The sequence below is a fragment of the Chelonia mydas genome, chromosome 2 (genome assembly GCF_015237465.2).
Source record: "Chelonia mydas isolate rCheMyd1 chromosome 2, rCheMyd1.pri.v2, whole genome shotgun sequence".
Lineage (NCBI taxonomy): Eukaryota > Metazoa > Chordata > Testudines > Cheloniidae > Chelonia > Chelonia mydas.
Window position 1 is genome coordinate 82,067,121 of NC_057850.1, and position 18,459 is coordinate 82,085,579.

An 18,459-nucleotide genomic window follows, 5' to 3' on the forward strand; every position below is an offset into this window, starting at 1 on the left:
ACACTGCTGACTCATATCCAGCTTCTCGTCCACTGTAATCCCTAGGTTCTTTTCTGCAGAACTGCTGCTTAGCCAGTCAGTCCCCAGCCTGTAGCAGTGCATAGGATTCTTCCTTCCTAAGTGCAGGACTCTGCACTTGTCCTTGTTGAACCTCATCAGATTTCTTTTGGCTCAGTCCTCCAATTTGTCTAGGTCACTCTGGACCCTATCCCTACCCTCCAGTGTATCTACTTCTCCCTCCAGCTTAGTGTCATCTGTGAACTTGCTGAGGGTGCAATTCATCCCATCATCCAGATCATTGATAAAGATGTTGAACAAGACCGACCCCGGGGGCACTCCGCTTGATACCAGCTGCCAACTAGACAATCGAGTCGTTGATCACTACCTATTGAGCCCAACAATCTAGCCAGCTTTCTATCCACCTTATAGTCCATTCATGCAATCCATACTTTTTTAACTTGCTGGCAAGAATACTGTGGGAGATTGTATCAAAAGCTTAGGTCCTTGACTGCTTTGGCTTTAGCAGCCAACTCACAAAATTTCTCATTAAACAATTGTTTAAGGTCATCTTTAAGCAAGATACTTAATTATGTGCCTAACATGACCATGTGCGTAGTCAGTGACCTAAATGGAGTTCTCTCCTAAAATGTTCTATGGTCAGTTCTATTAATTGGCTGTTAGCAGTTTAAATAATTGATTTCAGTACAGTTACTTGTATGCTTAAATTCAGGCATATGATTCTCGAGCTATTCAGACTTGCTGTTCCACCTAGATGTATCCAGTTGTGCCTTCTGCATGACTCATACCTATGCAAAGAAAAACTCTTCTTCTAATTCTTTTCTACTTTATATTACATAGACTCTGCCCCTTGGCCTGATTTATTCCTGCCATAGTGTTGCTGGTGTCTGCGTACAATATAGAAAATTAAACCTATTTTTCAATAGTTAATTCTTTTCAAATCCAAATCTGAGTTCTATTATCATCCCCTCATCAAGCTGCCCCTTCTGATAAACTCATCTTATTTTATGAGGTAGGCTACTCTCTGGTAGCGTTCAAGGAGGCAGATATTGCTTACCAAATATGCAATCTAAACTGGAGGTTCACTGAGCTCTGCAGTCGTGAAAGGCATAGATGCTGGAACTAGGGATGCTGCAGCACCCCATGGCTTAAAGTGGTTTCCATCATATACAGGGTTTACAGTTCGGTTCAATGGCTCTCAGCATCCCCACTATACAAGTTGTTCCAGCACAACTGGTGAAAGGTTAGATGTTGCACCTAAATGTGTATAGGCATTCACTTTCTGAAGTTCTACTCATATTTAAACAAAAGTCTTTTAACTGATTGACTTTAGGAAAAACTAATATGTTTTTCTTCTATTCCTCATTCTTAAATTATAAAGATACCATCTGTTCATATGTAATAAAATAAAACCACTGCCTTTTGACATTGTGTTGAAAAACAATAAAACAAAAAATTACAGTAACTATTTTTTTTTAAAAAAACCTTTGTTTCATTACTGCAATGGTATTAAATATCCTTTTAATATGAAAATATTATAAGACGTTATATTGTGATAAATATCCAATAATTTGGAGTTCAATCACTTTTCATTTTGAAGGGACTGTTGTAAAATGAGTTTTCAAACGGGAAAATGTTATGCTTTCCGTATATGATCCTTTAAAGTGTTCGTGTAACTGACCTGGGGATATCTGACACTGGAACGGCAGTACAGGTAACACATTCTGACATAGTGGCAGTAGACATTGCATAGTTACGGTTTCTTTTATAAGCTTGATTATTGAGCCTCTTGCCCAATTAAAAAAATCTGAAAGCAAACAAATATTGTCCTTAAAATGTGTATGTTAAGCATTAAGCAAAGACAGAATTTAATCTGTCAAATCTGAAGTGAATTGGACAGGGGCTTACTGAACTCTAACATTCGACAATACAATGGGTTGTGGAGGAGAGGGCATGGAAGGTGCCAGCCAGGCAAGGAGGGAATGGAATGAGGAAAAGGAGAACATAGGAAAGCAGCAGAACAGTGTCCTCCCCTCAATCTCTGTAAGCCTAAGGATGCTTGTTGGTGATCCACTTCCCCCCGCCCCTTTGAGCATTAGTAGGCGTGCTGGGTCTCATCTACAAAATTTTCCACAAGACTTAATAGGTTTGTTTGGGCTCTTTAACCACCCACCATCATTGCACTCAACTCAAGCTTTCAAGGCACTGTGGGTTCCAACATTTCAAAGGATCAAGCCATAATTTCATGAGCCAACCTATTGCCCAAATGCCACTAGTCACAGAGCTTGCCTACAACTGCTAGGGTCAAGATCATGAAAGTATAGCACTAATGTGAAAAAAACAGTGTAGTGACAAAGCATCAAACTTAGTATCAGAGACTGTTGTTACAAAGGCAATTGCAAAGCCAGTGTTCTATGGTGCATATTTTGATAGTCTATAGTCAAAGGAAGGAAATGATAGGCTGTCATCTCTCCAGAGGCAGAATGAAGGTATTTTGCTACCTCAGCTGTGAATTTCCATCCTTTCAAATATTTGGATTTCTTGTAAATTGAGCTTGAACCCTGAAATTTCTGATTTACCTCTCTTTGGGTGGGGGGGGGGGCGGGCACGAAGGGTCTCTACAGCATTCACCAGTCAGTAAATAAAAAATGTTATTTGCTTTCATCATTCAAGTCTCCACATAAACAAGCTCTGCATTGAGTGCTCCTGATTTAAACTCTAAAACCAACATAATGTGCATACATAAATCCCCTTGACAGCAACAAAAATACGCACGTTTCTAAGATCAAATGTATTTTGTAGCCAGCTGATGAATTCTAGAAACAACAACATGTCAGTGGTGTGATTATCATAAGATAAATTATAGCCATTTGTAATGTCAAAAAAAGAGGGAGAAATCACCATGGATTCCTTTAGAGACTAAAGGGTTTTCAGTAACATTGGCAATCTAATATTAATTTTTGGAAATGCTCTGAGATATAAGGAGTAATGTCTGTTTTGTTCTGCAGGTACGGATTGTAGAATGGATACCTTGAGTATATCAGAACAAATGTGAATCCAAATAAATGCATATAGAAAACATTCCACATTCATACAGTATAAGTGTGGCAATTAGTGCCAGTAATTTTCAAGCTTCTTGGTGCATTTTTAATCTTATAACTATATGAATTACAATAAATATTGGGTGTAATCCTTCAATCAGAAGGAACGTTGCCCTTTGAGGAAATGCTTTCAGAGATTTCCCTGCCTGTATTAATAAAATGGTAAAGGCTATAAAGTGCTGTAATTATTTTCTGTGGTATAGACTGTAACATGCAATGGCAATAACACTTCTTAGTGAGAATTTGATTCCTTACTAGATACTTTATATTGCTGTTGACCATTGGTAGTTCAGAGAGTCTCCTGGGCTCTGTAGCTATGAAAATAAATCTTAATGGATTTGAAAAATGCCACCACAGTTAGACAGCTGTGAAATATCATGGTATGTATTTAGTTTTTTCCCCTGTCTGACAAGGACAACCCCTGAGTCCATCCAAATGACTTGCTAATTAGGCTCTCATTGCTCAGGAAGTCTCCTCAGCATAGTCTCTGTCTGACATGAGGCATGGAAATTTGTCAGCTGAAGTAAAGGAGAAATTCATCCTTGAGGCAGAAATGGCTTGAAGTTTGGGGGTGGTTTCTTCAGGGGCTGACAACTCCACACCCAAAGTCAAGGATACTCGGATCAGATGCCAAATATTGCTGCTAGATCTTCTAGTGCTGGAGCAGCTGTTGAGGTCAAATAATGGACACTTGGGGCTTGGTTTTCAAAGGAGTTGGGCATCTTCCTTTAGAGTTGTGATGCTCAGCACTTCTGAAAATCAGGCCCATTAAGTTTTCTGTGGCTGACTTCAGGAAAAAAATCACTTAATCTTAAAGACTGTGAAAGAAGCCAAAGCAGGGGGGTGGGGGGGAGCATGGCCCCAAAATGGACACTAAGTACATAAAGCCCCCAAATGGCAGGATGAACTATCTTCCAATTCCTGTCAGGTACCTAAAAATAATAACTAAAACTAGGTGGCCAAACATATGTCCTGGCCATAGTTAAAGAGAAAAGATTTCATCCTAATATTAATGAACTATACCTCTTGATGAGTTGACATTTTAGGGGCATCCACATCTGTTTTTTTGTTTTAATTATGTCATACTAAGCCACGTGGGCTTGAGAATAGTCATCCATGTGCATTTACCTCATGAGCTGTCTACTTCCTGATGAACTCTATAGCTGATCTCGTCCAACAGAAGTGTTTTTAAATAGGTCCTGCAGAAAGCACAACTTTCTGGTGAACAAGGCAGCTTGCCGAGGAACCAGTATCTGTTATCCTGAGCTGCTCAGGAGGCAGCAGGTGAATTCAGTCCTGTGAAAAAAGGAACAAAATCAGCAGACCTCTGCCCAATACCAGCCTCTTTGAGTTCTGGATTCAATTTGCTCTAAAAAAGTCATTTTGTCTCCAAACAGGTGAAAAATAGATAAGCAGTGAATAGTTTGTCTTGCTGCTGCCATTTGCAAAGCTCACAACAGGGTATTTGTGGTCATTTGTTTCATGGAATCACTCATTATGAGTAGCCTGCATAAGCGAGAAAAATATAAAAGATAGAATACAAATTTGACACTGAAACAGCACCATTCCCAGTGCTTGAATTGTTCTTTTGGTTTGTATTCCTAGGCATTAAGGAGTTAAGCTAGCAGGAGATTGGTGGAAGTTAGGGAAAGAAAAAATTGACTCTCTGTCAAAATTCTAGCTCACCAAAGTTATAGTTCAAAATCCAGAAAAATACAATAAATCTCAAAAAAAATTAAAAGGTCTTTTGTTCCACTCCCCTGCATGGTGCAGATTCTCACCCCAATCCTACTGTGTGTGTGTGCATCATGGAGGTGTTATACAGACTCCACAGTCAAGGTTGAATGAAACTTCAACTTAAAAGCAGGAAAAACATCCCTTTGTTTAATCTCCAGCTTTGACACAACAAATGTTCACAACTGATTTTTTCTGTGGAATATATTCAGTTGTCAACGAGTGGATGCCCCCCATGCTGCTTCCTGGTGGTCCTGCCAGCAGCCCCCTGCCTCAGCTCCCCCCTTCAAGGAGCTTCTTCAATAATTCACAAACCTTTTTGCCTTTCACAGGCCTTATCTATCCTGTTACACAAGTGAACCTTTTATTAACTTTTACAAAAGAAATGTTTAAATATACTTTCCTTTTGAAATGTGACCCTAATTTTTGGCCCACTTCTTTGTGTTCGTCTAGCTAAACAACCACACAAATATACTGGAGTCCTCACAAACTCCAGACATCACTTGCACGCTCACACACACAAAACACACATTCTGTTCTGACTACCTCTCACACAAAGGCCACTTTTGAAAATTTAAAATTAAGCATTTAGGAATTTTCGATGAGTGGATGAGGCAAGGTGGAGAAGCAAAATCATGTTTGTAGGTTGCAACTATTGGATAAGGACTTAATTAATGATGTATTAAAGGCAATGTTAATGATATACACAGTAGTATATGTATAGGGGCCAATTCAGAAATGTACTTAAGAACACGCATAACTTGAAACGCATACAAAACTTTAAGCCCATTGCTGAATCAGGACCATGCACTATTTAAATAAGAATAATCTTTGCTTTCACTTGTCTACATATTTCCTTCCCTGATTCCCATTTTCAGTTCATAGAAAAATCCCAGCTTTCTCCGGGTCTGTTCATAGTGACTGATGTCCTTTCATATCAGTTTATCTGACTGCTTCAGAATGGGATCAGGCCAAAATATTCAGCACAGACATCTCTCTCCCACCTTCCCCATTTCACTGTGTCTCACCTGGTTGAAACAGTAAGATAAACACTATATGAGGAAGCAAGGCAAATTGAATAGGACAGCAGGAGGTGAGATGAGGGTGAGATTGTGGGTATGGGCTTTTGTTAAGTTAACTTTTACTAAGGTTTAAGGTTATCGTGTTTTCACTGCCAGTCTATCGTATGTTTTTTGCTGAAGAATGAGTCTGACAAGCTGTGTAGCTGCTCTAATAATCATTAATGATTAGTCACAAATAAAACAATACTTTATTAATAATTTCCCCAAAGGTATCAAATTTAGTTCAGCTGAATGCATGCCATATGTCTATTGATTTGTTTTTATTAAAAAAGGATTAGTATACATTGTACCAAAGCTCAATGGAGAACAAAGATTTGACTCAGCAGAGGTATTAGTAGTAATCAGCTCAATGTAATTACTTAAAGCAGCATTTAATATGCTTAGTCTTGAAATATTCATGATCATACTTGTCACGCTCTCTGAAGTGGCTCACAGCTGTGAGTGCCAGTCTCAGGCCAGACTGTCAGAAAACAGGGCAGGCACCCCAAACTAGTGGTATATTCTATAATTCGATTTCACCAAGCCGGTTACAAGTGTGCACTCCTGGATTTCTACATTAGCCTTACCATGGAGCCACAGACAGTAACCCTTAGGCTTTTTACCATGCCGACAGACTGGACTTTATGATGAAAGATTATTAAAACCAAAATTCACCACACATCAGGTTACTTCCAGCCCTAAAGGGCCAGTCATTTACCCCAGGTCAGTGGATACTCTGGATCTCACACCAAAACCAAGGCTGATAGCCAATCCTTTGGAAAACTAAAGATTTATTCACTAAGAAAAGAAAGGAGTTGTTGAGCTATTAAAACAGGTGAAATACATGACCGGTAAGTCAAACTTTGTAAGTCCAAATGAGAGCAGAGATGGTGTAATCTATTTAATTCTCCATAAGTCTCTCAGGGCTGCCCAAAATGGTTTTGGGGACCTCTGTTTTGTATCTGGAATGGCCCTGACAGCATCCAAATAGATCAGAGATGCAGAATTGTTCCCAGGGTCCCTTTTTATAGTTGAAAACCATCTGGGAAGCGTTTCCATCACCGCGTGAGTCTGTCTTTGTTGGCTAAATGCAGACAAAGTTTTACGGATCTTCCACTGTCTTACATAATGACCAATGCTTTTAAGTTAATAACTTTCTCATTTAAAGTTCTAAGGCTTCAGTCCCAACTGATGGGCTATTCAATTACAGAGACATACGTAATACATTTAGTTACAGACATCCATACAATTCCATTCGTTTTCATGAACAATGCAACATCAAGCAAACTCTTATCCTAACACGTCTTTCATATAAGGTTAAGTACAAAAGATAGCAGTGACAGGAAGCACACAGGTGAAGACAATAACATTATCATTACACTAGATTTCATGCATTTAAAGCAAATGTAACTACTGGGCACATGCCATGTCCATGTAATGTTATAAGATCCCTTTTTGCTCCGTTCTAACAAGTGAATCGGTACACTTAACACTTCCTTGTGGTTGTAACTTGAGCTGGCTAGCTGTCAGAATCTTAAGAACAAGCATCAGTGTTATGTTTTCCTGTAACAACTAGGACATTACTCATGAATTGCTTGTACAAATACTTACGAGCATGACAATTCAGTGCCTTTGAACGCTGCTACACTGTGAATGTGGGAAAATATTAAGTGGCCTCGCATAAGGATCTGAACCAGCTTTTTCTTGTGTCAAACCTCTTGATTGTGTTGGAGGAACTCTTAGAGGTTGAAGGGCTTTGTGGTATTTCAGCACCATCACCAATGGACCCATATCCTTTCAGTTACTGGAAGCAGTCATGTGTTACTCTGGTAGCCTCCATCTACGCAATGGTGTGCAGCTACCTATAAAAGATAGGGAGAAGTGAGTAGGAGGTGGAGCTCTCTCCAGACTTAGCAACAGAACTTACCCAGAGATGAGCATGTGTGATGTTTTGGGCCTTACCCAGGCCAGTAGGGGTTCCATCACTCTCTGCCTTGTAACTCTGGTGTCTCATGGCTTTGTCCAGGTCACACCTATTTATCACCTTTACCTAGTCTAAGCTGTCTGGTCTTATACATATTCTAGTAACATCATCTTTATCATCATCATGTTCCCATTATGTCTCTGGTATTTAGGGCAGCAACGAAGCGCCTCCACTCCTGTCTGTTTCTGGCAAGTCTTTCAGTGGTTCCCCAGCTATGCCCAGGTTTTTCAGCTCGGGTTCCACAGCTCTTTGCCACGTTGTTTTTGGGTGGCCTCGTTTTTGCTTGCCTTCAGGTGTCCACCTTATTGCTACTCTGGTGATGGAATTATTTTCCATCCGAAGCACGTGGCCAATCCATCTCCAGTGCCTCCTGGCAAAGATGGTGCTCATATCCTCTTGGCTGTACCCTGTCAATAGATCTTGGTTTGAGATTTTTATGGGCCAAAAGATACAGAGGATTTTTCTGAGGCAGATTGTATGGAATGAAGACAGTTTGGACATGTCATACTTTCTCATTCCCCAGCATTCTGCACTATAAAGTAATATTGAAAGTACACAGCTCTGATCAATCTTGAGTTTGGTTTTGATGTTGTATTTTGATGATTTCCAGACTGTATTTAAGCTCCTGAAGGTGTTCCTGGATTTACTGATTTTGCTCCAGATGTCCTGGCTTGTTCCACTGCCCTGGTTGATGGTGCTGCCCAAGTATATGAATGTTTCTACACTGGTGAGAACATAATCCTCTATCCGTACTGGTGATGGTAAAGGAATATTAAAGGTCATGATATCTGTCTTATTGTGGTTGATTTTCAGTCAGATTTGCTGCCTGAATGTGTTGAGTTGTTTTTTCTTGTACATGGTGTTGGGTATGTGATAGGAGAGCGAGATCATCTGCGAAGTCCAGGTCTTCAAGGGATGAGAAAGGTGTCCATTTAATGCCTCTTGGCATGTCTTCTGTTGTATGCTGCATTGCCCAGTCAAGGGCAATGTTGAAGAGGATTGCAGACATGACACACTCTTGATGTACTCCTGTTCTGACTTCAAAACTGAGCTCACTATGATCAACACTGCATGTAAAGTTGAAATAGAATGCTTTTGATAGCATTCACAGGACTAGCCTATGGTGCATTCTGCAAGCATATGGAATCCCTCTCCATATAATCAACATAATCAAAAGCTTCTATTTCAACTTTACATGCAGTGTTGATCACAGTGAGCTCAGTTTTGAAGTCTAGTAACATCGCACAGAGGGAATTCATAACTTCACATATAATGTTAACACATGCATTTTACAGTGCAGTTAATAACCAGCATGTAATTAGCTTTCATCTGATACATCACAAGGCATATTTTGAACAAATATTATTGCAATAGTGTATAGGCTACAAATAGAGGGGTGCTTAGGTGTGATGGGGTGCTGTGTTCACTGCTGGAGCACCTCCTTCTGGCCACATCTGCGGATTAGCTCTGCCAAGCCAACACCTTGGCACTCTGTCTGTGTCTCACACTCCTGGGACTCAACTTGGGACTTTCACTTCATAGCTTGACCAGGGTATCAAAGCCTCTCAGGACTCACTGCCCCTTAACAGTGCCATTTCCCCAGGGGCTGGTAGGGGAACCTAGGCCTGACTTCTACACTGGGTGCAGCCCAAAGACCGTACAACAAGCAGTCAAGGTCTGCACAGTCCTGAACCTTTGACTGCAGCCTCTGTCTCTCTGTACCCACTTCCCTCCCCCAGTTGCTCTCAGCTACTTGGCTTTATACAGGCCCCTCTTGTTCCTCTCCAGCTGAGCCTCATTTCTAATTAGTTCTTGCTCCCTGGCTCCTCCTCCAGGTGCAGCCCAGGTGATTAATTGGCCCACCTGGCCACCATAATCCCTTCAGGCCTTGTGTGGGGTAGACACCGGAGTCACAGCATGTCATCCTTGGTGGCAATATAGTTTGCACACTTCCCCTTCACAATGGGAGTGCTGCCCCATCCCCAACTCAGGACCGTAATATGTATAATCCTCATTTGCAGTCTTAGTACATATAATTAGAAGATGCTGGGCAGATTCAGTTCCCCGTTGCTGCAAAGCTAGAGTAATTCTATCAAAGCAGTTCAGATTTACACTAACATAACAGATGAAAATATGACCTATTGTTTCTAAAACTAAATCTATAATAAGACTCTTTGAGCTGCAGCTCATATCATATGTCTGGGAGCTACCATTTGATTTTTAGAACTTATTCATGGAGAAACAACTATAGAGGGGATTATCACCCTATGAACCTTATTTAATACAGACCAGATTCTGACACCCTTGTTTATGTTAAACAGTGTCACTTTTCACCAACAGTTACAATTATTTCAGTGGGGCTTCTGATTCAATTAAGTTATTATGCAGCCAGAATAAAGGTGTCAAAATCTGGCCCGGAGTGTGCTAATGATTGGTTGGTACTGAATACAAAAACTGCTTTTTAAAATCTAAATGGAATGCTTTTAGGGATGATTTATTGGCAATGTGGATATGAAAGGCTTAAAGTTCCATAGCAGAATACAGCAAGTGAGCCACACTTCTTAAAAGTTTCTATCACACATCAAAGGATACTTAGACTTCTTATATACTAATTAAGAAGCATGTTTCCAGAACATGTGTAGGAATGGTCTGGTTATTTAGCAATTGTCATTTAGATTTACATCAGCTGAGTTTAGATGTACAATATTAGAAACTATTATTTTATCTAGCCATAGCACTTGCTGTAGTTCCTTCTAATAGCACCTAGTTACAGGAGCCAAGAATATAGAACTTCTTACTTGAGCCAAGTTACTGATGTTTTGGAAGTTACAAAGTCATCAGGAATATCAACAATTTTTTAAATGTACTAAGGGACTATTAAACACCATACGGACTGGCCAACAATATTACACTGCCAATCTGCGTAAGCAAATACATGAACAAAAGTAAGCTAGAACACTAATACCGATGGCAGATTGGTTTCCCTGTTTTAATTTATTCTAATTCATCATTGTAATCCTTTGGCTCTAGTTATTTCTCTTGTTGGCTAGGAACAATGTGCAAACACTCTGAACATATGGAAGTTTTTAAAGCACATTGACTCCAAGAGCTTTTAAATTTTTATTCCTCCTCATGACCAAGAGAACATCCTAAATGACACCACGAAAGACCAGGAGTTGTGACAAACTGGAACATCATGTATTGGTTCAAACAACATCTGTACTATAGTGACCTACTAATTTCCCCAAACTTCACAAGGAATGGCCTCAGACACAACCCATCTTCCTCCTCCTCACTTCATAGAAATATTGAACCTGGTGAGGAATTCTGCCTTTTTTTGTTATAGGCTTCTTTATTGTTGTTCTGCTTTATAAACTCTTCATTGCTGCCTAAAGTAATCAGGGGAGGATCCAAAAAGGGAGCCTAGGAAACCAAAGGAACACGACTGCAATACACAAATCCTGAGTTAGATGCCTATGGTCCCTATTCCATGAATAGTGGAAGATAGGAGCCTTAGAATTTAATCCACAAATGTCTGCATGGTAGCAGAGAGCCACCTAAGCTAGCCAATAGAAGATGGCAATGAAAGGGGTGTGTGCTAAGTCCACCTCTCTCTCTCAGACGTAGGCACCTATCTCCGCTTAGCAATCCAGAAACAGGAATGCCACCCAGAAGCCGGTGGCTTAGGTGCCTAAGGCATTTCTTGCAGGATTGAGTTAGGTGCCTGCCTCGGTCCACACAAAAACCAGCCGGAGGTGATAGTGGCGTCCATCTTATTATACCTTTTATCCCAGTGGCTGGAGCACTCACCCAGGATATGGGAGACCTAGGCTTGATTCCCACCTCTTTACCAGAAAGAGACAAAGGATTTGAACAGCCTCTACTTCTCAGGAGAGGGCTCCAACCACTGAACTATGAGCTATGATGATGTTCTTGTTGAAGCTGTTCCACTGTGTATAAATAATGAAAGAGATATTCAAGCAGGAGGACAGGACCTGGATCTCCCATCTCCCAAGTGGTTGCCCTAAACACTGAACTACAGAGTCTCTTTCTCTGGCCCAGTAATTGTTCCACTGTGGATAAATACTTAAATAGGAACTGGGCCAGAGAAAGAAAGAGAGTTTGACTAAAACCATCACTGTGTAAAGCATCACCAGATTTAAAGATATTTAAACAACTTTGCTTAGATAATTTATTCAGTGATGTTTAGAGAAGACATAATGCCATTAGAGACTTTACTTTCAGCCTGGCTCCATGCAATGTTGTCCCAAGAACAGATTTCTTCATAATATCAGGTTCATTATTTCATGGATCAGTTTCATGCCTGATAGGAAATAGAGCAGTAAGAGATCATGCATAAAGCAGTAAGAGATCCTGCATCTGTAGATGTGAGTATCAATCAAATAAAATGAAGTAGATGAAGAACAAATTCTTCTTTACTTAAAGATCAAATATTTCCACATGCAACAGATAATGAGCCAGTGTCATTGTTACGATAAGCATAACCTGTGGGAAACTCAACTGAACACACAGATAACTGTGGTAACCTGAGAAACTTGGATTTTAAAAAAAATCATTAAAAACTGAAAACTTGGAGATTATAAAACAACTTGAAGAGGATTGTCACAAAAGAGGGCCTTTGAAAGGAGAAATAAGATTGTAATAAAATATGTAAGAAGAAAGAGCAGCCTTATTTTGAACAAAGCAAAATTTTATGTAGATGGCAACAAGAATTTCAAAGTCCTAGCATGAAAGTTAAAGAAGTCACAGAATTCAGAAACAGGTATTCAAGTGCTTAGCTTTACTCCCAGCTCAGTAAATGAAACCTTTGGAGTCTTTTATATGGAAGTGCACAAATCTAACTCTTAGTTTAGTAAAAGTATGCTGGAATTATCCTTCTCTAATATTAAGATACTAAAATGATAAGAAGAAAATACAAATAGTCTTGCAAGACATTACAGGATGGAAAAGCTGTAAAACACTACAGAGTGGTCAATGTCCTGGTGAATATGTGCCAGAGAAATATTATTTTAAAATGGGCCACTGCTGCCATATTACTACTATTATTACTTATCATGGGAAGGCCCAGGAACCCCATCCCAAGACCAGAGTTCCATTGTGTTGGGCAAAAGCACATAACAGAAAACAGTCTTTGCCCCAGAGGGTTTACAATCTAGGTGTCAGACAGAATGAGTCCAGGGGGAAGAAACAGACAAACAAGAAGGGGGAAAGTAAGAAGCTGAGGTAACAAAATGAAGAGTTTAACAGCGAGTCAGAGGTCTCAGGTCACACTAGCCTAACAAGGCCTGAATCACCAATATATAAAGATATTTCCAGTGGATAGAGATATACAGCCTGAGTTCCCACTGAGTTATACCCACATAAAAGTAGAGTAACACTATGGTGTTTATATATAATTATATATAATTTATATATAATTTTCCACTGCTGTGTCTTCATTCATGAGTTCATGTTGTCATTCTCCTGCATCTCCTGCTCAGTTTCAGAATGTCAGGATTCTTGATGATGATTCAAGTCAGATCCCAGGAATAAAGGTTACATTAGTCCAAATGACTGGCCAACATTATTCAGCATCTGGAACTTAAACTGAAAAAAATATATATATAAACTGAACTTTGGTCTGAAAAATATGATCAAGGGAAATTTTAGTTTATTTATCCAGAACAAACATTGCTATCTCACATGCTGGGATCTGCTAAATCTCAGTCTTGCGGGTGGCACAAATTATAGTTTTATATCTTGATTACCTGCTCCAGCTGCCTAACTTAGTATCAGAGGGGTAGCCATGGTAGTCTGTATCCACAAAAACAACAAGGAGTCTGGTGGCAGCTTAAAGACCAACAGATTTATTTGGGCATAAGCTTTTGTGGGTAAAAAACCCATTTCTTCAGATGCATCAAAACCCACTTCTTCAGATGCATCTGAAGAAGTGGGTTTTTTACCCACGAAAGCTTATGCCCAAATAAATCTGTTGGTCTTTAAGGTGCCGCTGGACTCCTCATAGTTTCTGCCTAACTTACTTACTTCAGATACTAGTACCATAAATATTAAGCTTCAGTGGAGCAATTACATGCTAAAGATCAAACCTGCATAGATTTTTGCTAATTGCCAAATGGCCTATGATTTATTAACACATATCAATGAGACCAGGATCTTCTATTATGGGTGAATTCAGAATACCAATTAACAGGGGCATAGGAGGCTTGGACCCATCTAAAATATATTTGGAGTCTTGACAACTAAGTTCTATTAATATGTAAATTCTTGGAATAAGTGTCACAGAAAAATTTACTGGAAAAATTTACATGGAAAATGTCAACCCAGAGAAAAGAGTTTTAGAAGGTTCTGGGAGAATGAAGACATGGGAGTTATAATGGAAGCTGATTTGCAATATTCACTACATAAGTCATTATTTACAGGCACAACCACTGTCATCATAATAATAATCCAGGTTTATAGTTGTCTACACATATTGGTTGGTGTCAGACATGTAGGTTCTAGGATAAGAAATAGATTTTATATTCAGAAAAACACTGCATATACTTCCTCCACAGGTTGGGCCTTTTGAAAGCTTTCATTACCACATCCAGTCAATCAAGAAGAGTGGAGGATGGCAGGTGTAAAGAGTTAGATAACTGAAAGGAAAGGAGTTGGAGTTCTTAAGGGGAAGAGTTTTATAATGAATCTACTTGCTAGTCTCCGGGAAGGGAGCCTCTGGATACTTATGGAAATTAACCATATGGTAATGTATTTGTAAGAGAGTGAAATTTGTATTTTTAATATGCTGAGAAATATGGCAGCTTAAGCATACACTTTTTTCCAAATGTCTATAAATATTTATGATTGATAATATATTATATAAAACACAAATACATACTTGAATGAGCAAGTGGTAATAAGTATATAAGTAGTAGAGTGATAGATTAAAACTCCATTATACAGGGGCTGTTTAAAAAAGTGGATCCTGGTACAAAATGCTTTGTAAGGTTGTTTGAATAACTCAGAGGGACAGGTGATCAGGTTGGGATGATAGTCGTGATTCCTGTTCACGTTAATTTGAGATGTGTGGCTAAATTTTCATGTTCTACTTTAGAAGTACAGGAGAAATATGGCATCATTTCTATAACAAACATGAGAGGGCCTAAATCAGTCATGTTCTTTGCCTCTTGAGCCCAGATCACATTTTAAGCTGCAGTAAGGCCACCCACAGCCAGAAAAGCTATTCAGCTTAGCTACAGGACCAGCACAAAACATCTTTCCTACCCAGCCTAGACTGTAAGCAGCCCAGTCACCTCTGAGTGACAGAATCTTTGGCCCAGATCCACAAGAGGACTTAAATACCTAACTTCCACTTTAGGCCTTAAGTCCAAAATCTAGGGGCCATTGAGATCTTTAACAAGAGCCTAAAATCTCTTAATGCCTAAATTTCCATGATTAAAGTTCCCAAAGTACCTAGGTTTTTGCATCTGCACGTGTGCACAAGGCCTCAATTCTGATAACTGGTACTTATCTCATGCCAAACCCACAGTGGGATCCTCAGATCAGGCGGACAGAGATATGCAGCCTGAGTCCCTACTGAGTTACACCCCCATAAAAGTGGAGTAACACCATGGTGATTCAGGCTCCATTAGGCAAGTGTCAGCTGATACCTCCATCTCACTGCTAAACTCTCTTCGTTTTGTTATCTTGTCTTCTTACTTTCCCCCACTCCGTTTGTCTGTTGTGTCTTCCTGTCTGACAGCAACCTAGACTATAATCTCTCTGGGCCAGGTACTGTGTTGTCTGTGCAACATCCAGCACAATGGGACCCTGGTCTTGGGTTGGGGTTCCTGGGCATTACCATAATACATAATAATAGTAGTAATATTGCTCTGTCCATGGAGTAATGCACCAGTGACCCATTTTTAAATAATATTTCTCTGGCACAAAGACATTTACAACTTCCATACAAGGGGAGATTAAAAAGACTGGGATTGTTCATCGTAGAAAAGAGATAAATGGGGAGATATACAATCATAAATGGAATGGAGAAAGTGAATAGGAACGTGTAACCAGGCCGGGCTTCTCCCTACCTCCAAAATATATGCTGCCATACCCAGTTCGTTGCAAGGAGGTTTGTTTTCTTAACAGAAGCCAGCAAACCAACAAAAACAGTCTTAACTCAGTCCTCAATTTCTGGTGTCAGCTCCATCCCTCTCAGGGGCTTCTGGCAAGTTCCCAGTTCTGACCAGCTCTGTTCCCTCTCTGGGGCAGCAGCCTCAGGGTTGTCTCTTTGGGGAACTGGCCCCCTTGCTCCAGGAGACCCTTCACAGGAGCTATCTCCATTCCACTGTGGCTTTCCCGCTCCAGCCACAGCCTGTTTCAATCAATCCTTCCTCCAACATCCCCCTAGTCAGCTCTTTGAAGGCCCAGGTAGCCCAGCCCTCTTTAATTGGCTGGATGGGACTTGCCTGCTCTGGTTCAGGGGTCCTGGGCCTAGTCTGCTCACACGGACCGGATACCTTGTGACAGGAAGTGTTTATCCCTTCACATACCATAGAAGAACTAGGGTCACCCAATGAAATGAATGGGCAGCAGGTTTAAAACAAGCAAAATAAAGAATGACTTCACATAATACACAGTCAACCTGTGGACCTTGTTGCCAGAAGTTTTTGTGAGGGCCAAAAGTACAACTGGGTTAAATAAAAGACTTAGATAAGTTCATGGAATGTATGTCCATCAATGACAATTAGCCAAGGTGATCAGGGATGCAACCCCACGCATGTTCTGGGTGTCTCTAAACCTCCATATGCCAGAAGCCAGGACTGGCTGACAAGGGATGGATCACTCAATAATTGCCCTGTTCTGTTCACTCCCTCTTAAGCATCTGGCTTTGGCCCCTCTCAGAAGACAGGATACTGGGCCATTGCTCTTATCTAGTATGGCTAATCTTGTGATGTCCTTTCCCTTTAAATGTTTGAGTACTCCCCCTTTCCCCCCAGGTCAAAGTGCCTCAATTTTGTGTTGGTTTCAGTTTTGCTGCCAGAACAATAAAGTCTCCGTCTTAGATGGCTGTGTTTCTATCTCCTTCTCTACTGGGTCCTTCTATTGCACAAGTGTCCAGTGCTCCCACTGCCTGAACAAGAAAAAGCAAGCAGATAACAACAAAAAGGGGGGAAAGTTCACCTAGAGGCACAAGGTGACAGATTGCTGCTCGCACAGAGTGAGCCCGCTAGCTAGAAAGGGGGAAGTTGGCAAATAAAGATAGAACAAAGGAGAAGGGGTCTGCATTTACTGCCAGACCTATTCAAACACAGCAGTCAGGGGGAAGCAAGCAGCTATCTGGGCTAACCACGTGACAGCAAGCAGAGAAAGTGCTTTAACCTTCACTGAGGGTCTTCAACCAGCAGAGGAAGCTCAACTGCAGCCAAAGGAAAAAATTCTGATCTCTTCAGTGTAGACACACAACCAGCAGAGGGAAATTGGATAGTGCACAAAGAACAGTTTCCCTGTGGGAAAGAAGATATCCAGGAGTCATGAAGTCCAATAGGAAAGCAAAGAAATGGCAACTGTTGTGGGCAATGTCGGTGAATTTAATGACAATCATGAGTCACAGGTGATATATCTTCAATGTTTTTAGCAATCTGTAGCTTGCAACTCCATTCCAGATGGACAAAGACTTTTGACCTTACTGACAATGATGGGCCTAAAGGCATGTGGACTGCTGTGTGTGTGTGACACACTGTCTTCAACCATGCCTGGAACTGCCACAAATGATTGATCCAGACAGTTTTAACATGTGACTGGTGGAGGGCTGCAGAGTTTCTGCTTAATATATTCTTTACTCTCTTACCATTTTAAAGTGCGTGTGTGTGTGCACATGTATATAGGGTCACCTGTTTCTTCGGGTTTTTCAAACACATGGTGGTGCCATTTTCTGACTTAATTCCAAACCACTGTTGACTCAGGATTAATTGCTTACTGACAGGAGGGAGATGTCACATTGGTAAACTCGTTTCCTTATTTTCTTTTCCCAGAGCCCAAAGCTTTTGGGTAATTGTCTCTCCATGGAGGCTTGCACCATTTTATTTATTTAGGAAATATCCGTACAGTAAGACAAAAGGAGTATTTTTTGGGTCACCTGACTGGCTATTAGCACTATCCTGTTAAATGACTGACAAGAGCTAAGGAGTACGTCTACTTTACTGACATAGGTGGATGGACAAGATAGGAAAGGAAGGATTCAATTCATTGTCAGGTCTCACTTGAACAGGAATTTGCAGTTTTTAATTTTAAAATACAAAATGTAATTTTTATTTTATTCATCCACTTGCAAATTTCAATAAATTGTTCAAGTGCCAGTTCCTGGATTTCTATTGTTATAAAAAAACTAACACTTCATGTCCCTATTATGTTACTGAATTTCTTAGTAAATGTGTCTTACTAGGGGAAGCAATACACGTTACCCTGTGCACTGCTATGTGGCGATGTGGCCAATCTTCAGTTGACTGGAAAGAGAGAATCACTGGACTTGTACTCTGGTTAGTACATTGTTTTTAAG